A 12,425-nucleotide genomic window follows, 5' to 3' on the forward strand; every position below is an offset into this window, starting at 1 on the left:
ACATTAAACATACTATCACAGTGCTGCCGAGGAATTCACCACAAGTGTTGATTCCTGCTCTTTTGCCAGGTCTGGGATAATTCAGCTCTCAGAATGTCTTATGCCGATTTCAATGCCATAGTGAAAGCCAGATGAACATGAAGAAACAATGGAAATTTCTTTTTTTTTTTCTTTAAGTTTCAAAGTACTATACTCTATCTGGTATTTTAGGTTAGTTACTATCCAAGCCTTTCAAGAAATTTGTTTTTGATATTTTCAAGAGCTTTGATAAAAGAGTAGAACTGAAAAATGATGTGAGTAGTAGCTTCTCATATGCAGTGTGTTTAAAGAGAATGAGGAGACAAAAAAAGGAAAATGATGTTTTTGACATATTCTTATCTTGTTTCCAATTTCACAATCTGACAACAGCTTCAATTAGTATAGGGACAAGGATTTAGCAGTGGTGCTGCTGGTGCCCATCTAGCTGGTTTTAGAGATTCTGTACCAGAAGGAGAAGATCTAAACCTTGCTGCAGAAATCATGAGACACTGTCCCAACACTATCAATTGAGGGACAATGCTTACCTGCTACAGAGTCCAAGTGACTGGGAAATGGCACCTCCTAGCAAGGTTTCAATGTGATATAGCACAGCCCTGTGTTACACCCGCCTTTTTCCTCCCCAGCATAGAAATGGAAGAAGAGAAGGCCCGAAACATCTCCTTCCTGCTTTATGAGTTAGCTGGGCTCTTCTTTTCCCACCTCCCTAGAATCATTATCCTCCAATTCCCCCATGTAGATAGAAAGGTGATTATCAAAGAGAACAATTTAGGAAGAGCTGCCTGGTAGGAAATTTGGCATTCTGACTCTTGTGTGGATGACTGATAGGCCCTGAGTTGACCTGAGCCAAAGAAAAAGTGGCAAGACAAAGAAGGAGGAAACCGCTTGGAGGAAGGGAGAAGGAGAGAGCACTCCGTGGTCAAGTGGTTACACAGCTTCTAGTCAGGACTGCATCTCAGAGGGCAGCCTGCAAGAAAGGAGCCCAGGAAGAGGCTAAGGGCTGTACTACCAGGGACATAGCTGAAGGAGTCTGGAAAGAGGAGGTGTGGCACTTGATATCCCACATGCAAGAACCATAGGACATAGGTTCCCCAAATGTTCTGAAGAATCTTTTCCTGGGTTCCTCAAGAAGGTCCAAATTTGATGTGTCTGACCCAGTAGGCACCAGTCATCAGCCAGGGGTACAGGGAAGAAGCCACACCTACAGAGAGATCAGCAAGCACAGCTAACCATATGAGTGAAACCTTGACATACAGTAAAAGATGGAGAATGAGGCAAAGGAGGATCCCAGATCCACAGTATACTTATCACCTATGATGACGGAAAGGAAGGAAGAAAGAAAGAAAGAAAGAAAGAAAGAAAGAAAGAAAGAAAGAGTAGATCCACCTTTCCCACTCAGTTCCCTCTCCACCCAATGTGGGCAGGTGCTTGGGGGGAAGGTAAAAAGATTTGCCAAGGATATAGGATGGGTGCTATAAACTAAGTGAATGTGAATTTATTCTTCATTAATGAAAAAATTAGAAATCCACCAAAGATGTTTGATTTAACAAATCTTTTCCGATGGTCTATGTTGGGCATGTGTGTCACAATGATGCCAGCCTGCCTGCTATGAATGAATAGGAGCATTTAAGGTTAGATAGTACATTCACAGTGAATGGACAAATGCATACTGGGCTCAGGTTAGTGGGTATGCCACTTTTAGTATCTTCCAAAGGTGAAATGATTTATTTCTAACACTTTGTTCTCCCTCAAAATGTTGCTCTCTACGAAAAGGATAAAGCTATAATGAAAGAAAGGAGGAGACTGGAAGGTCAGCTGCTGATACACAAGAAATGATGGGTTTTCAATGATTTAATTGTGCTTAAAATGGACTGCAGGAACCAGACAAGAATTTAAGATCTCGTGTGAATTATGCCTAGACAAGTGCGTTTTCCCAAATAAGTTTTGTTAATAAGTGTGCACTGATAGGTAACAGGAAAATCTTTGAAAGTCACTATCTCTCTCCTCCTTGATTTTTCATTCTCCTTAGTTTCCTATTTGAATTCCTTCCTAGATAAGAATTTGTCCTTCTGAGAGATGACAGGGTATGGGAATCATGAAACCCAGAAGCTGCACCAAGACAATTAGCAACCTCTAGGGTGAGGGGTAATGCTTTGGGTTCCATAGCCAATTCTCCTCTCCAGTCTCCTTTCTGATTGGGCTCACTGTCATTCTTCTCCTGAGCTCTTCTTGGGTGTTTCTGTTCATGAGTACAGTTGGGGCTTGCTTCCTTCACTAATTCCATCTATGGTCCACCTGTGTCTGAGCTCAGCTTCATCTCCACAGGATGCTAACTTTCATCCTCAATGAAGCAGAATCAACCATAAGAACAGCAATGTGTAGGTGTTCTGAGATGATCCGAAGGAGCCTAAGACATCATTTTATTGTTTTGATGACAGACATGTCATTTGATGGTCTTTTACTAAGGACTGGAAGGGTTCTGTACTATTGAAAAGGTACACTAGTTTAAATGATGGTGGTTCATTTTATATGGCTGAGCTCTACATGAGATAAGGACATTTCTATCTTGAATCTTTCCAACATCCCCAAATGAGCTCGCTCTTTAAACAGCCTGTGGATATTGTCAGCCATGGGGTGTTAATGGCCATGCAGAATTCTTTAGAATGGACAAGATTAGCACCAGGCATACTCACAACTGACACAATGGACCCATACATTTCAAAATCCTCCCATGTGTCTACTGTAACATGTGTCTTTTTTTCACATACATTCTATAACCAGGCATAATCCAGGCTGGCAAATTCTTTCTGAACAGCTGGGAGAATATTCTACATTCAATTCCTTCAGGAAACTGTAGGCCCAAAAAAGATCTTACAACCACAGTACTAAGTGAGTATGCTTTTGTGTCTGAGTATGTGTGTATATGCCTGTACATTCTCATGTATGAACCTATGCATATGGGTGCCTGTGTGTGTGGGTATCTAAGCACATGTGTGCATATGTATGTGGAGACAGAGGTTGATGTCAGGCATCTTCCTCAATTGCTCTTGACCTTATTTTTTGAAAGAGGGTTTCTCACTGAACCTGGAACTCAGATTGACTGGTCAATAGTAATGGGAGCACTGGGAGACAAAGGTTGTGCCAAAAGTGCAGTAACATATCACCCAGGATGGTTTTTAATGTAGGTATTAGGAATCACAACCCATGCTCTAATGCTTTCACACCAAGCACTGGCTATCTCCATAGTTCTCGGTTGCACATCTTCATCCTGGAGTGAATTTGTCTGAGTATCTGAGCTACTTTCACATTTCTGTCTTCCACACAACTATTTTGTCATCCTGAATTGAAAAAAGGTAAAATAAACTAACCCTGGCAAATGTGAGATGGGGGCAAGGGCTATGTGCAGAACTCTGGGACTGGCATTCATAAAATTCTGTTTATTTCTAATACATTAATATAGTGTTTTATAGGAAAATTTTAGCAATGCCAAGAGGAGACATGATAAACCCACTGGCATTTAACTAACAGAATTTTTAATAGAACTGAGCTGGCCTAAGATGGAAAGAAAGTCGGAAAGAAATGCCAACTAGATGACTCCCCTAGAGAATAATTCATTTTGGTTTATGTGATATTAAATATCACTTCCTCCACAAACATTGAAACCTGTATCAGTCTCTTAACCAAGTAAATTTCATTCATTCCAAAACACTATGCAAGACAAGTCAGTGTCTGTATCTGGGGCAATGCTCCCAGCTGTTCTGACAAAATCAAGATCATTCTCCATTAATGGTGTCATTTCCCACTTCACTGTGCAGAACTGTGGAAGCTTCAAGATCAGAGAGACCAGTGAATTATGAAACAGGTTGGGAGTTTTCAGCCACAGGGCTCCGTAGGACTTCTGGCTGCATTTCACCTGCTCCATGTCTATCACTGGTTACTGCTTTCCAGAGCAACTCTGCTCCAAAAGCAAGCAGGCAGCCAAACCCGAGGGCAGGCCCAGAGTCATGCACAGTGGTGCTCTACTGTTCTGTATCTCACAGGGCAGAGGAGTCCTCAGTCACATGGCGGCCATGGTCTTTGGGAGATCTTCCTCCCTTCCTCTCTTAGCAGGGTCAGGTGTGTCCAGCAGGAGAACTGCAGGCCATAGGCATCTCTGGATAGCTATGTTTTTAGACATTTTGGTGTTAAAAGGCTGGACATCCCTGGGCTAAATGGTGTCTCTGCTTCCCTACTCATCCTGCTTCCAGTTGCTCCCTCACACTGCCTTCCCAAGTCTCACTCTCCTTCTCAACTCCCTTCTATTAAACGTGGCTATAAGGGGGTGTTTTATCATTCTCCTCTGAATTTGATGGTAATTTGACAAATTTGGATTTCTCTCTGAAAGTAATTTCTAAAGAAAACAACCTAAATTGACTTTTGTTTGCCTATACCCTGTTATCATTGAATTTTAGTAGTTTAAATACGGTTTCTTAGACTTGCTTAAAATAGAAAGGATTTTCTCTACCTTAATTACCACCTTAATGCTCTCCTCCTGCCTTCATTTTTCTATCTTTAAAAAAATGAATTACTTACTATTATTATTAGGAGGTAGGATATGTGCCATAGCATTTGTGTGGACGTCAGAGGACAACTTTGTGGAGTCAGTCTTTCTGTCACCTTTCCATAGGTTTCAGGGATCAAATTCAGGTCACACCGGCTTTTATGGCAAACATGCACTAAGATGAGCCTTGTCTCTGTTCCCTTTATCTGAGTTTCAGTAGCTCATTTCCATTCTCTGTGCCTCAGATGGACACAATGCCAATAATAAAGCTAGATTCTTTTCTACACAGACTTCTTTCATTTTCAAAGAGTCACTGCTTCCTTCTTTAAGTTTGAACCCATACTTGAAGTCCATTCACCAAAACATATTTTTCAATAATAATAATAAAATACCCACAGGGGCCAGGAATCTAGTCAGACACTGAAGGTTCATTGTTTAAAGAGATACTTATTATAGAAGAGGTGATAGAGAATGAATAAATACACAGTGCGCGCGCGCACACACACACGCACGCACACACACACGCACACACACACATACATACTTGGAGACCATATGTGTTATAGAGAAAATGACCATTAAGGGAAGGAACAAAGGGAGCAAAATTTTCCCAAAAGGAAGGAAGCAGAAATACCCATGACTACCCATGGACTTGGAAAGTATGCACAAGTGACTGCAGACAAACAAGAAGGAGGGAGAGAAAGGCCCAGAGATTGCCAGATCCCTTCTCAAGAACTTGGGTTTTGTTCTTAGGGGCAGTAGTCAGCTCTTATCCATTATGCAACCTCTGAATCTCAAGTACAGGGCATATTTTCTCAGAATTTCAGGATCAAATGATTAATTCATTCTTGAGAACACTGCCAAATGGTCATCACTTAGAATCCACAACAAATGCAAGGAGACAAGACAAATTAGATTGTTAGCAACTCCAAGAGTTTTGAAGCTAACTAATCAGCTGGATCCTGAATTACAGAATTATTTAGTTTCCAAAAGTCTTGATAGCACTGTCCTATCTTCCTACGTTTGCTGTTTTTCTCCCTTGACATGGTCTGTTTAGAAACAATTAGTAAGAATTTACAATAATGAACTGTTTATACATGTTCCTGAGTATTTCCCTGGGACAATAAAGCAGATCTTGTTAAAGAACAATCAAGAAGCAGATTATAAGAGTAAGAAGAGCACATATGTGGCCACCAGAGCATCTACTGAATTGTAGGTAACAAGTAGGGAATGGCGATGTTTGAAAAGCCACCAGTAATGGTCTCCATTCCCACCTTGTGCAAGTGTGTGTGTGTGTGTGTGTGTGAGAGAGAGAGAGAGAGAGAGAGAGAGAGAGAGAGAGAGAGCAACCGTTGGTGTCATTCCTCAGGTACCATACGGATTTTCTCCTTTGACACGGGCCTTTCCCTGGCCTAGCACTCACCAAATCATCTGGGCTGGCTGTCCTGCGAATCCCAGGGATCCTCCCGTTTTAGTACCCCTTGCACACACACTGAGATTACATACACATGCTAGAATCACAAGCCACCATGCCTGGCCTTTTACAGGGGTTCTTGGTGTTGAAATCAGGTCCCTCATGCTTGCAAAGACACACTTTACTGAATGAGCAATTTCCCCAACCCTCCTGCCCTTTTGTCCTAAGCAGCCAATCATAGATGGTGAAGAACTCATCAAAGGGTGTCCATCTTACTTGCCCATGTGCCTGGAGGAACTTTCTGATGCACCGCTCTCCCATCTCTTTCTCTGCTACTGTTTCCCTTTCACCATAGTTCTAGAGGTCAAAGGCAAGGCTACATTCTGCCAGTAGGCTACACTCTGTCCCTTTACTGTTTCTTGATACTTGGTGGTTCTGCCTGACTCCTTCCTCTCCAAGTCTAGCCATAGCCACAGGCTGGATGGACATAGAGCCCAGTTTCCCTCTGAAGGGCCCTGGATTGGCCCAAGTCCAGCTCTTACTCATACAAAGACCAAGGGTTATAAATGAGACTTTATCAGTCCACAGATCAGAGAACTGGCTCAGCTAAAACTTCCCCCGAAGTACAAGACAATTTTCCCTAGTAAAGGCTACTTAATAGGTGTAATTGGTAACTGTAAGAGAATAATGTGGGCTCATTCAGGTTTTTTTTATCCTCCCATTGGTGCTGAAATAACAGCCAAACAAAAGCAAAACTCCTCTCTAACACAGTCACTACTGAAGAACCCATGCTTAAGAGACAAGATTAATGTCTCTAAGAGTGTGGTATAAAATGACTTACCATGTTTTTAGATACTATGTACCTAGACGGCATGATGCAAAGAAACAGGAAGACAAGATATGAATGGGAAAATAAGACAGAATCTTATTTACAGAGGACTGTGCAATGAGTAAAATGTAATACCGGTATGATACCCAAACTGAAAACAACATGTTGGTAATGCATTTAAAAATATATACTGTTTTCTAAGCATCGCTATTAAGCATGGGGAGTAAATAACTGCCTACAATACTTATTTATAATTGCTGGGTATTGGAAACTCTGCTCTCCCTGATTTTAGATACAAAGTATTTTATCTTATTATCTGACTGTCATAGGTCATTGTCTTTATATTCCACTTGAGATATAAACTAAAAACTGAGCCTCACAGGTTGATAAGTGGTACGGACTTTACCAGGCCTTAGGCTGTTCTGTCCATTTAAATTTTTATACTATAAATGATTGGATCTTCATTCGATACAGCTGGGTCAAGATTTGAAGTAAATCAATAATTTTCATTATCCCCAAAGCCTAAAATCCTTACATAGAAATTTCTGGAGGGTCACCAACACTGTGGAAGTCATTTTGATAGTGTTCAGAAACAGAAATGTCAGTAAGCTCTTTTACATGATAAGTAGGTAGCTGGGTGTTGAAGACTGCTGGGATTAGGAAAGTTAGAGATTGGAAGTATGTACTCTGTGCATATCTAAGTAAATACCAGCCTTAAAGTCAAAGCAAACGCGTATAACTCATGACATCTGTAACCCGTATTGCTATTTTCTCCTCATCTGACAAAATACCTGACAGAGATTAATAGAGGAAGGGTTTTATTCCAGAAGTAGTTTCAAGGGATATAGTTCTTCACAACAGCTGGAATGGGGGGTAGCTGATCACACTGAAGCTCACAGACAGGTAAGAGAGGGAGAGAGAGAGAGATGGGGAGAGAGGGAGAGAAAGGAAAAAAGGGGATGGGGAGAGAGAGGGGGGAGAGAGATGGGGAAAGACAGAGAGAGATATGGGGAGAAAGGGAGAGAGAGGAAAGAGAGAGATGTGGAAAGACAGAGAGAGAGAGAGAGAGAGAGAGAGAGAGAGAGAGAGAGAGAGAGAGAGAGAGAGAGAGAGAGAGAGAGAGACTTGGTGTTCAGCTGTCTTTAGTCCGGAACCCCAGCCCATGGAAGGACACCATCTCTAGTCATGGAGGGTCTTCTCAACCAACCCAATGTAGAAATGCAGAACCTCGTCTGAAGTCTGAACATCCTACATAGAAGAATGCAGACAAAATTAAAACTCACTTGCCTACGAGCACTACATACAGTCTGGCTTCCTCTCCAACATACTAGTTTTCTGCATTATAAGGTTTTATGCTATTTCCAAATGGCTCATGCAGATGACACAAAGAAAACATATAAACAAATAAAAACCCAAAAAGTTTAAAAGCTTTTCAGAGAGCATTATCAAAAAATATTAATCCTTCCCCAATTTTGTAATATGTTCTTGGCACATGAATTACTAAGACCATTTGCAGAGAGAAATATGCAATGTGTGTATATACTCTGCTCATACTTGAGGCAAAAGGGGTGGGCTCCTTCTTACCGGGCATGCCCATTTGAATGTGCCAAACGAAGGAAATTCATTTAATCTTCGACTTGCCTAAAAAAGAACTATTTGCACACGAAATCATATACTATTAAAAAGGTTCCAGCTGTAATGATAGATTTTTAACCTGCTCTTTGGCCCCTCTCCCAAACACAAAAACCTTTTCAAACCATCCAGGAAACACAAAGCAAGAGCCTAAGGGAACGTTTCGCTGTGTAGTACCAGCAGATGGCTAGCAGTGTGCCAAGAGGGGCTGCAGTCCTCGCCAGCTCTTCGCTAGCCTTCTCTGGGGTCAGCTTCTCCTGTACCTTCCCAAATAATACCTTTATCGATTGGTCCTGCTCTTTGATTGGGCAGACTGATGCTGGACAGGCTGATTCCACAGGGAAAAGCAGAAGCTGCTTGTTGGTTCAGTCAAGAGCTTAAATAACTTGAAGCCCAAAGTGATTAGTATTATTTGATGCAGATGGAAGCTTTGTTTTGAAGTCATTTGAAAACAGGTGCCAATGGACTGGCCTGCTCTAGGGTAAAGTCCACCCTGCCTGCTCAGCTGTCCTTACCGCAATTGTCTTTGCAAGGCTGGGAAGATCCCTTTGAAGAGAGATGCAGGCTCCAGTTATGGTATTATCTATGTACTACCATCTCTCCCCCTTCCATAATAAAGGCACAAAACACTGAACAAAGGATTATTTACCCAAGCATGTAATAGCTAAGCACTTTAGAAGGCTGCAAGGGCCCCAAGTTAGTCTGGGACAATTCTTGTTCAAAACCTTTATCACACATAAAAGCAAAGGGCAGGATCTTATGGGGACACATGTGGTTCTATTAAGCCTACTTTGGCATGTGAAGCCTCATGATTTTTTCCCTGCAGACCCCTGCTTGCTTGTAAAGAGATAAGTAAGTTTAAACTGGCAAGTGGAGGAAAAGCTTTTCCATTTTCTTAGTAGTATAATTCTTTTTTAAATGAGGTTCATGTTAACTTCACACTTCAAAATGATTTGAGAGTAAATTTTTCCCACAATTTTAAGAAAGAGGGGGAGAGGAACAGAGGGAAGGAGAGAGAGAAAAAGAGAGATCCTATCATGGAGCTAGAATCCCTGAGTCAAAGATTGGCCAGGTTTCTGTCATTGTTAGTTGTTTTAAACAAAGGCTGCTTCTCAGAATTGGCATGCAAATGATGCCTTGTTCACAGCCTCCCCAAACAGAGGGGATAGAAGAAGACCATGCACAACAGGGACCTCATTGTTACAGCTCTTCTGTACTCCTGCTCTCCTTCTAGAACAATTTGGAAATTCACTTTGTAAGCAGCTAATGGTAGGTAGCCCTGGGTGTCTGGTTACTCTGCCCCTTACAGAATTGACACTGCTGGTGTCCTTCACAAGAAGGGTGAGGAAGAACTTTTTTACACTCTCTTACTCACCCCCATCTTCTCTCTCTCTCTCTCTCTCTATATATATATATATATATATATATATATATATATATATATATATATATGTGTGTGTGTGTGTGTGTGTGTGTGTGTGTATTCACACACATACACACATATATATGAACTGAAACTCACAGTAGTCATGTCAACTGGGAATGAGACAGCTGACCCATCAACTCTCTGCTTACATGTTTTGAACCATTGCCAAGAAAATAGAGGCAAAATATGTGATCGTCCTTTTGGCTTTCCATCAACAATATCATCTCAATTAAGTTTTGTTTGCACAGTACTTATTTCCAAGCATTTTTGTAGACTTTATAATGGTCATCCAGATTGACGCAAGTTCTGATTTGTAATGTCTCTGCTTTTCATTTAAGTGGAAAGGTTGATGAACAAAATGCTAAGACAATAGCAACCCCCAAACTCAGAAACTTCAGGAGACTGGTCTTTGCAGTTGCTTTCTGTCTGCTTCAGTTCCAAGGTGATGATGACTCCACAGAGGAGCTGTCTCTCGAGGTATAGAGCAGTAGTTCTCAGTATTCCTAATGCTGCCACCCTTTAGCAAATTCTTCATATTGTGATGACCCTCAGCCATAAGATTATTGTTATTGTTACTTCAGAACTATAATTCTGCTACAGTTATGAATCATAATGTAAATATCTGATATTTTCATTGGTCTTAAGGGGGTTGAGACCCACAAGCTTAGAATTGCTGGTATAGATTATCTTTTCCAAATATATATATATTCTAAAATGAAAGCTTCATTGGTAAGATTTCCACATAGTCTCTAATCTCCTGTTGATTTGCCAGACTTAAACAGTCAAGAAATCCCTGTTGTTGGCCAACCCACTGAATGTAATCAGTTTTAGTTAATTAGTTAAATAAATAAATAAATTTTGACTTCCAAATGGAAGCTAGAACCCATGCCTAAAGGGAATCATTCATGGCCACAGTACTTATGTGAGGTACTTGGTGCTTCTCTGAGCATTTTGGTTCATGTCTTCCACCAGGGGGAGCAGGGACACCACCCATGTACAGAGGGCACCTGATGCAAAACCATGGAGGTGCCAAAAGAGGAAGACAAGGTTCCTAAGCCCAGAGGCAACAGAAAATTAAAATCAAAACTGGAGTGAAGAAGAGGAAGAAGCTATAAGATGGCTAAACCAACAATTAGACAGTGTTTTGCTGCTGCTGGAATCTCTAGGGCTTGGAAGGCTCCTGATGCTGGGAGCCTGGTCTCCTATGCAGCTGTCTCCTGGATACTGAGTTAGCCCTGGCACAGCACAGCTCATCTCAAGGAAGAAAGTGCAGTGACCACAGGCAACCACTCTGAAATTCTCGGCCGTCATGCTCTGAACCCATTCTATTTGTGTTTCTGGCTCTAGGGAAAAGATCAGTTAGTTATAGGGGTTGGTTTGGGCCTGGCAGAAGTGGCTATGGTGACTTCATTATGATCTTTAGGCTGTGATTCTACCAAAGAACAAGTAATTCTCCAGAAATGCAACATTCAATCACAGAAGGCCACAGATGGGAAACAGTCAAGGTCTCCACTTAGTTTTCCAGAAAATTCAAACCAAAAAAAGGAAAGAGAGCCAATCCTGGGGCAACAACATGACTGATTTAAACGAAACCAAAGGGTCCTTTCTAAGCCCCTCAATGTGTCATTGCAAGACTCTGCAGGGGACAGCAATGTGCAAACTTTCAAAAGAACAAGCATGGCTGACTCAGTTACCTCCTGGGTCACCATCTCAATCATGGCCACATCCTCTCAAAGGAAAGATAATCCATGAGAAGTCCTACACACCACGATTTACAAAACAGACCTGCCTCATTGCCCTAAAGGAGCAGGACTTAAGTTCATTTAGCTGATGAAGCCTTGGAGAGTCAGTCATCCTCCCAAGGCTGCTGACACAAGCAGGACCGCAGGAGTTCCACCCTACCAGGCGCCACATGGAATGGGACGAACCTGGAGCTCCAACTTAGGACATTCCTGGGAGTCCGCTTTGGGGCATAACTACCAAGAGGGTATGAGTCAGAACATTCCAAGAGGCGCCCACAGAGATCTCTCAGGTCTATTTTAGGTAATGATTAGAACCAACTGAAAGTTCTATATAATTCTAGAGAGAAACAAAGTCAATAGATTCAAATGTACAAGGACTTAGAGACCCTCTTTCTTTCTGTCTCACCTGTGGGCTTATGTACAAAGAAACCAGAGACTCAGAATCTTTGTATAAACCAGCACTAGAACACAGGTTAACATGGTGAAATACTATAGCTAATGGAACCCATTCCAACAGTTGGGGTGTCCTGCACACACAATGACAGCTCTGCATTTCAATCCCTCTCCTCCAGGTGAAAGGTTTTCATGAAATCAACAAGTACTTTATACATACATACATACATACATACATACATACATACATGCACAACACTAAATGTATCCAGCAGGCATCATTTATATATACATATGTATACAGAGAGAATTTGGAAGGCAGACATGGGATAAAGTTGGAGAGAAGAGTGGGAATGATGTAAGCACAGTACTCATCAGGAAACTCTCAAGAAGATGTTTAAAAATCCCGTTCA

General features: G+C 41.5%; 1 protein-coding gene across 20 annotated transcripts in view; it reads right to left on the minus strand.

The window, feature by feature from the left end:
* The window catches only part of Ncam1 (neural cell adhesion molecule 1), a 291,455-nt gene that overhangs the window by 143,939 nt on the left and 135,091 nt on the right, over nucleotides 1-12,425 (minus strand). The window lies entirely within an intron of this gene.

The sequence above is a fragment of the Mesocricetus auratus genome, unplaced genomic scaffold (genome assembly GCF_017639785.1).
Source record: "Mesocricetus auratus isolate SY011 unplaced genomic scaffold, BCM_Maur_2.0 Super-Scaffold_100022, whole genome shotgun sequence".
Taxonomy (NCBI): Eukaryota; Metazoa; Chordata; class Mammalia; order Rodentia; family Cricetidae; genus Mesocricetus; species Mesocricetus auratus.